Below are 16,177 nucleotides of genomic sequence, written 5' to 3' on the forward strand. Positions count from 1 at the left end.
AAATCCACAGCTGACGCTAGAGTTCTCTGGAAGTTGTATCTTCTGTGTGTTTGGACAAACGTGTAATGACATGTGTCCCTGGTTATAGTGTCACAGAGAGTATTTTCACTGTCCTAAAGGTCCCCTGTGCTTTTCATATTCCTTTGTCCCCCACCCCCGACCCTCTGACAGCCACCAATCTTCTCGCCGTCCCCACAGTTTTGCCTTTTTCAGAAGATGAAACAGTTGGAAACACAAAGTGTGCAGCCTTTTCCGATTGGCTTCTTCCACTTAGTGATATGCATTGAGGGTTCCTCAATGTCTTTTTATGGATTGATATATTTCATTTCTTTTTTAGCCCTGAATAATAGTCTATTGTCTGGATGGACCACAGTCTGTCTACCCATCACCTACTGAAGGACATCTTGGTTGCTTCTAAGTCTTGGCAGTTATGAATAAAGCTGCTAGAAACCTCTGTGAGCAGGTCTGTGTTGGAGACATGTTTTCCAGGATTGCTGGATCGCATGGCAAGAGGGTGTTTCGTTTTGTAAGGAACCACCCAACTGTCTTTCAAAGTGGCTGCACTGTTTCACAAATCCACCAGCAGTGAGTGAGAGTTTGTTGCTCTAATTATTTGCTAGCATTTCGTGTCGTCAGTGTGTTTGACCTTTGACCATTTGAATAGGTTCAGAATGCTAGTTCATTAATTAAATTTGCATTTCCCTGATGACACATGATGTGGAGCATCTGTTCATATGTTTATTTCTCATCCGCACATCTTTGGCGAAGTGCCTGTTAAGGTTTTAACCCATTTTATAATCAGGTTGCTTGTTTTCTTATTGTTGGGTTTTAAGGGTTCTGTGTATATTTTGGGTAACAGTCCATTATCATACATGCCTTTGCAAATATTTTCTCAGCCTGTGACTTACCATCTAGTTCTTCTGATATTATCTTTCACAGAACATACATTTTTAATTTTAATCAGGTCCAGCTTATCAATCATTTCTTTCATGGACTGTGTCTTTGGTGTCCTATCTCAGAAGGCATCACCATGCCCAAGGTCATCTAGGCTGACTCACATTATCTTCTGGGAATTTTATAGTTTTGTGGTTTGCATTCAGGTCTATGATCCATTTTGAGTTAATTTTTGTGAAGGATGTAAGGTCTGTGTCTAGATTCATTTTCTCACATGTGGATGTCCAGTTGTTCAGCACCTTTGTTAAAACTTTGTCTTACTCCATTGTATTGCCTTTGCCTTTTTGTCAAAAACCAGTGGACTAAATGGGGGTGTACTCTTGGGATCTCTATTCTGTTCCGTTGATCTACTCATCTATTCCTTTGCCAATATGACACTGTCTGGACTGTTATAGCTTTATGGTAAGTCTTAAGTCAGGTAGCATGAGTCTTTTGTTTTCCTCCTTCAATATTGTGCTGGCCATGTTTGGTCTTATGCCTCTCCGTATAAACTTTAGAATCAGTTTTTCAATATAGATATCAATGTTAAAAGTTTTTCCTGGGATTGCATGGAGTCTACGGATCAATTTGAGAAGGACTGCCATCTTGACCATATTGAGCATTCCTATTCATGAACATGGAATAGGTTTTCATTTATTTATTTGTTTTACTAGAAAACTTTTTGAAATAAAAAAATTCTTATTAGAGTTTTGTAGCTATTCTTATTTAGATCTTGTACATAATTTTAGTTGTATACCTAAGTATTTCATTTTGAGGGGGTGCTAATGTAAATTGATATTTTTTAAAATTTCAAATTCCATTTGCTCATTGTTGGCAAATTATTTTTATATATTACCCTTGTGTCTTACAACCTTGTTATAACCACATATTAGTTTCAGGGTGGTTTCTTTTTGGGGGGAGCAGTTTCAGTTCTTTCAGATTTTCTACATGGATAGTATTACCATCTGCAAGGAGAGCTTTTTCTTTTCCTTCCCATCCTTGTCTTGTACTGATCTTAGTGCAAAAGCTTTTAGTTTTTCATTGTTAAGTGGGATGTTAACTATGGGTTTTTGTAGATATTCTTTATCAAGTTGAGGAAGTCCCTCTCTATTTCTAGTTTACTGAGAGCTTTTTACTATAAATGGATGTTCGATTTTGTCAAATGATTTTTCTGCCTCTGTTGATGTGATTATATGATTTTTCTTTTTAGTCTGCTGTTGTGATGGATTACATTAACTGATTTCAAATGTTGAATCAGCCTTGTGTATCTTGGATAAATCCTACTTGATCATGATGTATAATTTTTTTATACATTGTTGGATTCAATTTGCTAATATTTTGTTGAGGACTTTTAAATCTATATTCATGAGAGCTATTAGTCTTTAGTTGTCTTTCCTTGTAATGTTTTTGGTTTTGGTAATAGGGTAAAACTGGCCTCATACAATGAGTTAGAAAATATTCCCTCTGTTCTATTTGTGAAAGAGATTGTAGAGATTTGGTAAAACTTCTTAAATGTTTGGCACTTAAAATAACTTTTAGACAAATATTGAAATAACTGGGGATTGTTTGCTTACCAATTTGGAAACAGGTTTTAAGCCAATGCCCAGGCTCTCAAGCTCAGAGTCTTCCTTAGAAGCTTGAAATGGAGTGGAGAGGGTTGATGAAAAAGAGAAAAATGGAAGCTTTACACTTTAGTGTGACTTTATCTGAATGTTATTGTTCAAATTCTGGTAGAAAAAATGTTTCTAGACTGTATTCCTTTATTGTTTAAGAAGAGGTTTCAATACATTTTGAAAAATATACTTTCCCTTACAACATCTTGATCATCCACCTTAACTTTAAAGTTCTAAGAATTCCTTTGTTGTTTAAGGTGAAGAATGTATGAAGACTCACATTATTTGATGGTATTAATGATTTTGAATGTTGACTTCAAAGAATATTTGATCTTTTTTTGGGAAAAGAAAACTCATATATTTGGGGATAGAGTTTTTATTTCTTTTTTTACATCTTTATTCTTGGCTGAACACACAACCTTAAAGACTGATGCTTATGCACCTGTGGTTACGCTTTATGCTGTATTTGTTCATATAAATCTACTTGAACGCACTCATTGCTCCCCTCTAAAATTCCTTCCACTTGCTTTTTCCAAACCTTCCTCTCATGGGAGCCACTGTCCTCACTTCACACTTTTCTGAACAATGGTTCCATTATTTAAACTGTGTAATGGTCACTTAGCTGAACACTCACTTGTATAAAACACACTTAGCAAATATAAATATTTCAGGGAACAGAAAGATTTCAACTCTACTCTTTCCAGGATGTCTATAAAATTTTTAGGCTCTATCATTTTTACAACTAGCTTGTTTTACTGCATAATATCTTCCAGATATTTTTTTCATTAAACTTTGACTCAGTAATTCCATGTCAATTTTTGCTTCCAAAATGTGTGTGAATCTTTCTTATACAACCTCAACACGGTGGTAGGTAAATTGCAAAAGCAAATATTCTTTTGACTTGTTTTGGTCAGCAATATAGTTTCTCAGACACTGAAACTGCACATGAACTGTCTGAATTCTGGTATTTTTCAATAGCATGGCTATTTATTAGTCAGGAAGTACCCAATACATTGATATTTTTGTGCTGTTTAGAAAGAAAAAGAAAATTTTATATTTGCATTATCTCTAGGGTATGCAATGGAAGAAATAAATAATATTTAAAATACCAATCATTTATCACCATTCCAGTCATCTGAAAACTTTAGTACCCAAGAATCTAGAAATAATTTACAATTGCCTGTTAAGTATTTGTATTTTACCTGATTATGTGCCATGGAATGAGAATAGACTCTGGTGCCTGGGCAGTGCTAAGAATCAGCAGATGTAATGCTTTTACAAAGTTGCCAGTTTTTGTTTTTTTTTTAAGCAAAACTAATTAACACTTAACCAGTGATATGTATTTGGGTACATACTATGTGCATGACTTTGTTCTGTATCCTCATTTTCCAATATGCACTTCAATGCAATAATACTTTATCTTTAAATTTGAATAAATTTATAGAAAGTGACATAATTTAATGCCATCCAGTGTGATTAGGACAGATAATCCTCAAAATATTAAAAATAGAACTACCCCACTGTCCGGTGATCACACTAAAGGGTATTTACTCAAAGGATACAAAAATAGTAACTCAAAGGGATACATGCACCCCAGTGTTTATAACAACATTACCTACAACAAAATGGAAGCAGGCCAAGTGCCCATCAATAGATAAGTGGTAAAGATATGGTCTATATATAAAATGGAATATTACAGAGTGATAACAGAGAATGAGATTTTGATATTTGTGACTACATGGACAGAGCTAGAGGATAGGATGCTAAGTGAAATAAGTCAGTCAGAGAAAGACAAATACTGTATGACATACTCATAGGTAGACTCTAAAAAGCAAAATGAATGAACAAAGAAACAAAAAACAGACCCTTGAATACAGAGAACAAACTGGTGGTTTGCAGAGGGGTGGTGGATAGGGAAAGGGGCAAAATAGATAAAGGCGATTAAGAGGGTACAAACTCTTCCAGTTATAAAATAAGTAAGTCACTGGGATGGAAAGTACAGCCTAGAGAACATAGTCAGCAATATTGTAATAACATAGTACGGGGACTACCCTTATTGTGATGGGTGCTGAGTATGTGTACAACGGTTGAACCACTGTATCGTTCACGATGTGTGTACTAACACAACACTGCATGTTAATTATACTTCAATTTTTAAAAAAGAAAAACAAAACCTTTAGTGATTCAAAAAAGGTAAATCAGTTTTTATAGTTCCTGGAGCAGCCATGAGAGACTGGTTTTCAGAGATGCAAATGGTTTGACCCTCTAAGAACCTGAATTTCATTTGTCCATTGACTCAGAAAGTCCCTGCTCCATTTTGAAGATGCTTTTACCACAGAACAAACAAATCAGACCACATAATGCAGCACCAGCAATTTCTTGCTTGGCATAAACACAGCCCAAATGGTATTGTTCCCACAATGACTTCATTTAAATCTGCTCCTTTTCCCCCTCACAGCAATCTAGAAAGATCACCAAGTTTCCTTATGTAAGGACTGAGAGAAAAAAAAAAGATTCAGAGTAGAAAAGGAGAGAGTACTTTCCGGGGTTCACAAATACCAGCACTTAACAAAGGCTGGAGGCACCAGCGGACAGCAGAGGATTAACATTCAGATGTTGAGGGACAGAGTCTATGGTCTAAACTGGCCCATGAATTTCTCCTGCCATCCATGCCTGCCCCACATTCCATTTGCCAAGATTTAATACTTTCCTATCTGAATCACTTTATTGCACATAAAGCAGGCAAAAGCGTTTTAAAAGTTACACCATTAAACTCTCCATTCTTACCACTTATATAACTTCATAATTTTTGAAAATCAATCGCATCTTTTTTTGTGCACATAGCATGTGCGTGAAGGCAGTGTGTTAGCACTGGGAATTAGAGGTAATTCGCATTTCCTTGTAGTTCCCAGGCAGCAAGGTATGGGTTAGTTTTTGGTATCATTTTGGAAGTTCTCAATGGAGTAAGTGCCCATTGACCCACCCGCAAGTTTCTGGTAGTTCTCAAGAGGAATGAGCAAAAACTGGTGGGAAGCGAAAGGAAGCTTGGGTCCACTCTGTTTTCTGCTCTCTGCGAGTCACCCACGCACCTCGAGGAAGGGGGAACAAGAAATATGAGGAAGTATTCAGAAAGCATATCTGACCCCTGGCATTCTGGGCGAGCGATCACATGCTAGATAGTGTGTGTCCACCATTCGTCACTGTGTGGGTTCTCATTTTCAAGTCATGTGTAGAATTAAACCTTATTAAGAATGATCCCTCCAGCTGAATAACCCAGAAAGGGTTGTGATGAAGCTGATGAGGATTTTCAGAGAATTCTCCTCTTTGGCTCTGCCAGTTGATGTTGTCCTGTGGGCTGTATTTCTGGAACGCAGAGGCAAGCATGCCTGTCGGCATCTGTCTTGCACGGGGGATGAAGACAGGATGGTGTTCACACAAGCAGCCAGAGAAAGTGGCCCCTGGGTCTCCACGCAGCCCCTGCTGAGCTCTCAGGAACTCAACAAACATGACGTCCTATGTGCTTTCAGTACAATGAGAAGCAAGTGCCAGTTTCCCAATGTGCTTTACAGAAAGATAAATGGAGAATTTTGGTCATTTTCTGAAAGATGTTTTCAGAGTTAGCAGGTGCCAAAATGGAGTCCCTTAAAAGAAACTAATTCCAGATAGTTCTCTCCCAAAGGATCCTGTGCTAGTAATTATAAAGGAACGTAGTAATCAAGAAAACAGTGGACCTAAGAGAGGCTTTGAAGGCATTGGAAAGAAGCTAATCCTGAGTGTGAGTCACGCTCTGTGAGGTCACGGAAGATTGCCTGAGATGTGGGCCGCGAGTCAGCCCCCAGGCGGATGATAGGACCCTGCAGTAGGACTTACAAAGTCAGGAGCTGCTGGTGCGACGGAAAGAGCCAGGCTGAAGGAAACACTGGTCTACAACACTTTCTGGGACCGTGGAGCCAAGTGGGGCCTCGTGTCTAAGCTTGTTGTGCCCACAGGCTCCTGTCTCAGACACAGGTCACCCCAGACCTGGAGAGAAGTGCAAGCCGCATGGGCCGCGGACCTGCTGTTGAACGTCGTCATCGTGGCTCTGCCAGATGGCATTGCAACTTCTCTCTCCTTCAACCTTCAAAACAGGGCTCTTGGCTGATGTCACAATAAGGAAGGTCAGGAACATCCCGGCTGTCTCTGCTCGGAACGCCCGAGTCCAGGTCAGACGCGGACTGACTCATGACGCTCCCGTGAGCTACAACATCCTTTATCCCAGGAACTGAAAGAGTAATATTCCTAGGTACCGTGTATTTTGGGGCCCCAAGTACATGCTTACGTACAGAAATTATTTTAAGACTTCTGTATTTGACTCTGAATTAGGGGAGCTGGGTTTATATGTAATATACACATTCATACACAAAACAGCTGCCGTTTTAAGCAAGTTGCTGATCACTGAAAACGTCGTGGTGACAACTGGAGGTGGAGTATTATCTGCACCCCAGAAGGCCCCTGCTGCCTGTTTAGTCACCCCCTGCCCTCCCCAAAGGCGATCCGATAACCTTGTGGCTAGAACCATAGATTGGTTTTTATCTGTTCACCAACTTAATTTCCGTGGTGTCATATGACCCCGCGCACGCAACATGACCCTTGGGACATTCATCCCCACCGCGAGTGGCGGCCGAGGCTTCTTTCCTTGAAGTCATCTGTTGCACTGAGACGACATGTGCTGCTAGAGCTATGTGGATCGTCCTGGTGTGTTAGTGGGGCCTCGGCAAGTGGCATACACGTGAACACACATGTGCACTTCTTGTGGCGCACACACATGCATGTTTGTGCCACAGACCATGCAGCACCTTACGTGGCCATGAACATGCGCGCCCCCAGATGCCCACGGCCGGCGGTCCGTCACCCCGGAGACCAGCGCCACGTCCGGGTCAGGGCTGCGCCTTCCGGGAGCTGCTCCTCGACTGTGCCTGAGCGGCCGGGGGCTAAGGCAGAACGGCCCTGCCACGGCCACGGGGGGAGCCACGGCCTTCTTCAGCCACGGCCGCGGGGGGAGCCACGGCCTTCTTCAGCCACGGCCGCGGGGGGAGCCACGGCCTTGTTCCACAGCCACCTGTGGCTTCAGCACTAACAGCATTGCCGACCCGCTGAGAAGGGGCAGTGGTCGGGCACGTCCCCTGCCCCCTCCCCGGTCCTTCCTCCGGTGCTGACGACATCTCCGTGCCAGGGTCTTTCTGGGACCCGCCTCGCTTGCCCCCACAGGCCTCCTCTCACACCCCCTCCCATCTTGGGTCTGCTTCTCGGAGGCAGCAGAGTCCCGGGGCTGCTCCCCAATTCCTGGAGTTCCCCTGAGGCCCCAGAGTCAGTTTGTTGACCACGAAGGCTTGATCTGCAAACCTTGTCCGGGGGTCAAGCTTCCAGTGTACAATATCTTGGAAACACCATTTAAATAAGTGACTTGAAATTGAATTCTTGGACAAGGAGGAACATCTGGGAGTCCGTGTCCTAAGACAGGTATTTCCCTGAAGGTGAGCCTGCCGGTCTTGGGGCACAGCCCGAGCATTTAGGAGATAATGCTGGACAGTTCTCCAGAACAGAGGTGCCCATCTCCCACGGCATCCATCGGGGGCACAGCCACGTTTTCATGGTTTATTGGGGTGACCAGAGAGCTTGCCCACTTTCATCTCGCATTTTCTGTCTTGTATTATTGATATTTAGGGGCTTTCCTGTGAGTCCCACACAAGTTCCTGATCGGTTGGTGGGAGGCAAATACCTTCTTAGGCTCATCTTTTTAACTCTCTTCAGGTGGGTTTTCTTTGATGAACAAAGTCAGTAATTCTTATATAGACCAGCGTGTCATTTTTTCCATTTATAGTTAATATTCCGGATGTCTGCTTAAAGAAACCCTGCGCAACCATGCCTTCAGCCCTAGTTCATCAGCGACCCCCAACACGCCCACTGGAGAGGCAGTCACAACATCCAGCCACCACGTCAGGGTCGGAAAGGGTGGGGCCGCTGAGACCCGGAGCCCCTGCTGGGAGGAACGGAAGTTAGTACGCGCCCTCCGTGGTTGTCAGCGTTCATGGAAGCAAAACGTGAGCCACCCTGACCCTCTTGAGGTGGGCAGACACCAGGGACACCCTCTGCACTTCCGGCCTCCTGACGCTAACCTCTTTGTGTAACTTTCCCCCCGAGGGCCCTGGGCTTGGGACTTGCTTCCCTTCGTGTCACGTGTCAGAGGTGACGGACGTCGCTGCCCCGGACAGGTGGTACTATGTGGCAAAGGCAGATCCCTCATGATCAGGACGCTTGGATGACTCCGTCTCTGCTGCTGGAGGAGCTGTCCTGCCGGCCGTGAAGAAACACGCCGAGGTGAAGGCCTCGAGGGCCTCCGGGCAGTCTCTGGGGTGCTGTCCTCCAGCTTCCAGGACCTGGCCAACAACCACCGTGCAGCCTGGGGTGCCCTGAGCTCCAGAAAGGTCATGACCTGCTGGCACCTTGACTGTGGCCTTGGGCGCTGTGCAGAGGACCAGCTGGGCTCAGCCTGACTTCTGACTCACAGCAACCATGGGATGATAAACACCTACAGTGTTTGTGGTGATTTGTTACACAATGATAGAAAATCAACACAATCCCCCCAAAAAACGAGTTCATCTCTCCATCAAAAGATGTGTGTGTATTTATGTCAGCTTTATTCGTAGGATTCCCAAACTAGAACTAGGCCCCACGTTGTAGCAAGGAAACGGCTAGAGTGGGGCACACCCACGTAACACAAGAGCACAAGCAATACGAGGGAACTGCGTCCAAATCACACCGACCACTGGGGTGAGACTCACACATGCTGTTCAGTGAGAGAAGCCAGGCCACGGAGGGGGCATGTGCTGAATCGTCCCACTTGCAGAAGTGACGGATGACAAAGCTAGTCGATGGCTGTGGCATGGTCACCTCGGGGCCTGCAGAGAGGGCACTGACGGGGGTGGGCTGCGGAACTTTCCAGAGCGGGAATGTTCTACATCTTGGTCTAGATGTCGGTCACATGGCTGCCTATGTAAATATTCAGTGAGCTGCCACCCACCACAGGTGAGTTTATGTCCAGGCTGCGTGTCAACTTAAGAACTTTAACAACTAGGGGTGTCTGGGTGGCTCAGTCGTTAAGCGTCTGCCTTCAGCTCAGGTCACGATCCCGGGGTCCTGGGATCGAGCCCCACATCGGGCTCCCTGTTCAGCGGGAAGCCTGCTTCTCTCTCTCCCACTCCGCCTGCTTGTGTTCCCTCTCTCTCTGTGTCTCTCTCTGCCAAATAAATAAATAAAATCTTTAAAAAAAAAAAAAAAAGAACTTTAACAACTAGAGGGAAAGAGGGAGCGAGTACGTGCGGGCACGGTGGTTTGCTGTCAGGCATTTGCAGACGTCCCTTTGAATCCCCGAGTCCTCCCCGCAAGCACAGTTGAGTCACCTGCTTACCAGGTAGAAGACGACCAGACGCATCCTCGGCTCGAAGAGCACGGCGATGTTTGAAGGGGTCCCTGCAGGGAGCGGGGGGACTTTTCGAGCAGGGAACCCTAACAGGAACCAAGGGAGAGGTCAGGGCCCAGAACCGCCCCTGCCTTCCTTCCTGCCAACACCAAGAACGCTATCACGAATTCGCCAAATCCATCATGACCACAATGTATCTAGCTTCTATCTGCCTCTTCTGAGTAGACACATTGCATGTGTAACAGAGACAAACAAAAGGACCTGACAGTACATGATTTTTTTTTATTTAAAAGTATGCATTTGAGAAGTGATGAAAACCAGATTTTTAAGGGGAAAGCTTAAAACGATGATGAAACCACATTCCAGAATGAGCTTTGTGCCTGCGATTGTCACAGCCGCCTGCACAGATGGACACCGGGAGGCCGGCGCTCCCACCGGCTCCGCCCCCGAGCGCTGGGTGGCCCGGAGAAAGGGACGGGATCCCGGGGCCTCGCGGTCCATATCTGGCAATGACGCACCAGCCCCAGAGCAGCTCCCACCGAACGAGGCAGCACCAAGGGACGGGGGTCGCGCGGAGTTCTCCACACCCCTCGCTGGAATCCCATCGCCATGGGCCTTAATAAATATACTGTAGCCATAGAAATATTTGGGAGCTGACCAAGAGGTCCCAGCTGCCTCTCTTCCAGAATTCTTCATCCCGACCCTAGGTAACGGCTGCACTGCAAACTCAGAAAAGTCTGTGACCTGCCCCACACCACAGAGCCCCCGGGGCTACGAAAGAGCTGGGCCACCGTGGGCAGAGCCTCATGGTCAGACTCGCGCTGGGGACCCCAGCAGCCGCACTGCTGTTCTGTCTCGGGGAATTCTCTCTCCCGAGGCCTCGGTCCTCGCACGCATAACATGGGGAGAAAACAACCCAGCCCCTTAAGGGCAGGCGGCCGGCTTCCCAAAGGTGCTGGCGATTGCCGGGGCAATGCTTCTTTCCGGGAAGGAGCATTTTCATAAGAGATAGAAATCAATGCATTTTTAAGGACAAGATTAGGGGAGCAGAACACATCTGTTGGGCGATATGGACAGGCCGCAGATCCTACTGTCCAGGGCGGCCTGGGGGAGCAACGCCTTGGCCTCTGGCTGGGGCTGGTTTCAACGCCTGTCCCACGACGGTCACACACGCATTTATTAAGGCTGTACTGTTTTCCTATCGAGGGTTTGCTCCGAAGAGGTGGTCTGTAAAATTCACTTTGTCTCCTACGGGGACCTTGACGCCCACGGAGGGGACCAGCCACGTTGGGTGGACTAGACGCCCACGGAGGGGTCCGTTTGCCTCTTTCTCGCCTGTCCCTGCAGTCCCGGAGGTGGGGGGTGCGTCACGGGTCAGTCCTGGAGGTTTCTCATTCCTCCTGGGGGGAAGCTGGTCTTGGCGGATTCAGGAAAAATGAACAAACGAAATCTATCAGGCAACTTGAACGTGGGTGAGGGCTGCCCAGCACTGCGAAGATTGCAGGAGCCACCCCCTTGGCCTAGGGATCTGAGTCGGGCACAGGAAGTGCGCATCAGCTTACAGCAGAAGGCCCGGGGAGACGCCGGGCCGGTGAGGATGCCAAGGAGGCAGGGGATCCGTTGTTTTTGGGTACTTGCTACCCAGCAGTTGTTAAAAAAGCAGTCACTAAAATTTATCACCTGCTTTCCATGAAGAAGTCCACCAAGATTTAACAGAGAAGACAATATTAGTGCACAGAAGAATGATCGGAGAAGTTAAGTTGAGCAAGCCTAGACCAGATGATAAAACTCCATCCGCTCAGAGCCTCCGGAGAGACATGGGCCTCCAGGAGCGCCGCGGACGTCTGCCGCAGCAGGCGGGGTCACTGTTTGGAGGAACTATGGAAACACATGTTGGGTTTTGTTTCCAGCATGTGGCCAGCGCCTCAGACAAAGGGAAGATAGGTTCCAGACGTGCCCCGTGGAGGCAAACCAACAGAGGAGGACTTTTTGCTGGGCCACCAAGACCTGTGTCTCCCCTGTTGTCACTGAAAACAAGCAGAGACATGTGGTGGAGCTCACCCCTAAGACGCCGAAGCTGGACGCATCCTGTGACTTCTAACACGGAGGGTCTCAGAGAAAATCAGAAGGGGAATAAAACACCGACTTTTCTGATGAGGTGGCTGGGGTCCCGCCCGGCCGACAGCAGGCTGGCCGAGCACGGCGGTCCTCCCTGCACGGTGACGGGAGTGTGAGCCGGGACCACACCACAGCTGGTGCAGGAGTGGGGGCAGCGTGCACAGGAGATGCCCTGGGGTCCGCCGCGGAGGGCGGCCTCGCGTGCTGGAAAGCACTGAACGCCTGCTTGGGGAGTTTCTACAAGTACATAGAGCCAGGTTTCCTTTTCCTTTATTTTTTTAAGATTTTATTTATTTATTTGAGGGAGAGGGAACACAAGCAGGGGGAGTGGGAGAGGGAGAAGCAGGCTCTCCGCCGAGCAGGGAGCCCGATGCGGGGCTCAATCCCAGGACCCCGGGATCATGACCTGAGCGGAAGGCAGATGATTCACCGACTGAGCCACCCAGGCGTCCCCAGAGCCAAGTTTTCTCAGAAAAAAAACACAATTTTGCCGATTCTGGCGTGCAGTTAGACATTTACGGCTGAGACACAGTGCACCTGCGCACACACGGCGTCTGGGCCGAGTCTCAGAGGGTTACAGTGACCAGCTCCACAAACACGAGCAAGAACCCAGGGAACAGCAGACCGGCTCAGGCACGAGGGGGCAAGTCACAGTCCTGCCTCCCTCCGACTCAGCTGCCCGGGCCTTGCTCCTCCTCCCAGCTGCTTTCTGACCAGTCGTGCGCAGAAAGTACAGAAGCATGACGTGGACGTGGCTGGGCTGTGGGAGCAGACAGCACGTGGCCACGAGGAGTCTGCAGCCGCTGCCTCGGTGGGCAGGAAGGAGGAAGTGTGGCACCACGGGGCCGGTGGACACGCACGGCCTGCGAGCCATCGACGTGTTTCCACAGGTGTCCTCGAGGTGGGTGATGGGGGCTCCCTGGAGGCGGGAACCTGCTGGTGCTGTGGGAATGTGCACCGAGAGTTTGTGCAGACGTGTCAGACTGCACGTGGTTGGCTCAGGAAGGGCAGGCGGACACGGGGCCGCTACGTCTCCGCCTGGCACTGCTCAACCGATGGGGGTGCCGGTAATTTGAAAGAAATATTAGAACTTCCAGAAGTTGGCTTGCATGTGGGAATGGAAGACGTGTTTTCCATTTGGTGGTGCCTTTTCGAGAATCAGAGTGAAAACTCAGCATCTAGCTGCCCGCGTGGTTCTGGAACCGAGAGTGGAGGTCTGGGCTGGTCAGAGAATTGTCCGCAAGTAGATGATCAAGCGTGGGCGTGGCAGGTGGGCAGAGATTGGAGAGACCCCGACATTTCATAACCTCAGGGGAGGCTGAAGGATGTCAAGAAAATCAGGACGATGGTCCCAGGAGTAGAAGGAAGAGGCCACTTTTGGTTGGGATCAGCAGTGACAACTGTGCTGGACAGTTGACGAGCAGGAGCCCTCATGAGGGTCCCTGGATGGGATGGAGGGGCCTGCAGCGGCCGTGGACCGAGGGGGAGGCAATCCCCGCACCCTTGAAGGCTCACAGCACAGAGCATGCATTCTTACTCTTTCCCAATTAAACCTCTTTCTGTTAGGTTCACCCTTGTGCCCAGGGCAAAAAAAAAAAAATTAAATTAAATAAATTAAATTTCCAAGCTTCTCTTGCAGCTAGGGATGTGGATTTGGCACCGTTTTGGCGGGGGGTGTTTAGGACATGACTCTTAGAAAGCTCTAGGTCTCCCGGGATGCATTCAAGTGCGCTGGCTTTTGCCCTTGTCCTCTCTCCTCCGAGCCTGGAGGTGGAGCAGCTGTGGTCAGCTCTGAGGATGAAGGGGGTACACAGGGGGGCAAGGGGTGGGTATTGGGGGGCAGGGATCCGGAAAGAGCCAACACCTGCATGGGCTGACTTCACCCCTGACTCCTGACTTCTGGATTCCCTGTTAGGTCGACACTCCAGTGGGTTTCTGGTATTCGGAGCTGAAAGCAATCCCTATGGGTACGTGGACACAGCCCTTTCTGCTGGGACGTGTGGTTGTGAGCGGGGGATGAGTCAGAGCCACAGGGAAGCACATGTAAAACCACAGCGGGGCACAGATGGGGCGGCCGTCTGTCTGTTTGTCCACGAGGCAGAGGACAGGGCGTGCGTGCGGGGGTCTGCACCCGCTCTGGAGCGTTCGTCCCAGTGCTCCCGGCCGCTGCTTGGCTTCGTCCCGGCCGAGCCCCTCCCTGCCCCCGCTTCCACATGCGCCTTCCTGCTTTACTTCCATCAGGAAATGGATCTCCTGTGCCCAGCTGTGGATGTGGGCTCTGCGGGCACGTGTCCATGCTGTGCACACGGGGTCCGCCCTTTCTGGGAAAACGTGAGCCCTCTGCACTCTGGCATGATGCTGGCAGAAGTGAGCTCTCACACGCTTGTGCAGAGAACTGCATTCTGCTGGGAGTACAGCTCAAAACGGATTTTGCATCTAGGGCGCCCTCAAGCCCCTTCCAGTGGGGCCCTGGAAGGATCCCCCAGAGCAGCAATCTGGAGAGAGGTGGGAGCCCAGTGCCGTGGGTGCCATGATCATGTGTGACTGTGTCCCATGGAGGAAGTGACATGTACATGATGTATTGAAGGATGGATGGATATTTTCCAGGAGAGGAAGTGAGGAGGAGGTTCAAGCATGTCTGTCATGTGCTCAGAACACGGTGAAGGGCCCCCACATTGACCTGGGGGTTGTGTGCAGATCTGTGAGGCTGAGGGCAGATGCAGGGGAAGCAGGAGGGACACCACATCCTTGGAGCTTCGTGCCGGGGACTTCACGTCACTAAGGGGCTTCGGGACAGTGACGGGGTCCGAGCTATATCCAGAAAACACAAGCTGTCACGGGCCCGGACGACAGGGTCCTGCCTCACTTGCTTGACCGACTTCACCCCGACAACACGCATATGAAGGGTGCTGCTTTCCACAAGGACAGACGGCATTCTGTGCTACTTCTGCATGATTCACGAAGACTTTGAAGGAAGAAGACGGCTTTAATACGCATTACTCTAATGAATCTTAAACTGGGTTTGTTTGTTTTTTTTTTATTTAAAGATTTTATTTATTTATTTGAGACAGAAAGAATGAGAGAGAGAGAGAGCACATGAGAGGGGAGAGGGTCAGAGGGAGAAGCAGACTCCCCACTGAGCGGGGAGCCCGATGTGGGACTCGATCCTGGGACTCCAGGATCATGACCTGAGCCGAAAGCAGTCGCTTAACCAACTGAGCCACCCAGGCGCCCAAACTGGGTTTGTTTTAACTTAAAACGATAAACATGTTAAATTCACGTAGTTTTAGAAATCACTCTGTTTTTTCATAGATAGCTGAAAGTACATGCAGTTTAGAACTAATTCCTGTGACTAATGTTGTCTTTCCTCCTGGCCTTCCCAACACCCACCCAAAATTCTTGGGTAACTTTGAACATCTTGATGAATGTGGAAATATTTTTTAACTAGATTCTTTGGAAATAGTTTAAGGTAGAGTGTTTGTGTTGCAACAGTAATAAAAATAAATATTAATATATAGATCTTTGTGTTTCATCAGACATGTATTCAACTAAAAATAAAACAAAACCTTTTGAAACTATGTATCTTTTACACTCTTGTATTTTCTATACATGTACCATAACTTGAGATACATAAAAAGTATTTTTCACATTGTCTAAAACTAAAAGTATATAAAGCCCCATTTCTTTAACAGATAAAAACCCATCAAGTTACTTGTTGTGTTTGGAATTCAAACAATATGATGGAAAGCATATCACTGCTAACGGCTCCTAAAGGGTATTACAGAAAAGTAATTCAGACATGATGCATATTTTTCTTGTTACCCAATTGCAAGAGGATTTTGGAAGCACAAGCAAAGAAAGGCAGACCTTAAAACAGAGAGAATCTAGCATACTGTCTTGTCTGAGTCCTGCTGATCCATGCTCTTCTTCCAGAATAAATTAATTACTGTCTTGGTATCTCTAATGCTGAGGCTTTTCACACTTTATGCCTCATAAAACAGGAAGTTAGTATTTACTTATGTCTGTTTTTCATGGATAAAAAAGACCAACAGAA

Source organism: Mirounga angustirostris, unplaced genomic scaffold (assembly GCF_029215605.1).
Source record: "Mirounga angustirostris isolate CCGP_5_RB_7025 unplaced genomic scaffold, mMirAng1.0.hap1 SCAF_8, whole genome shotgun sequence".
NCBI classification, from domain to species: domain Eukaryota; kingdom Metazoa; phylum Chordata; class Mammalia; order Carnivora; family Phocidae; genus Mirounga; species Mirounga angustirostris.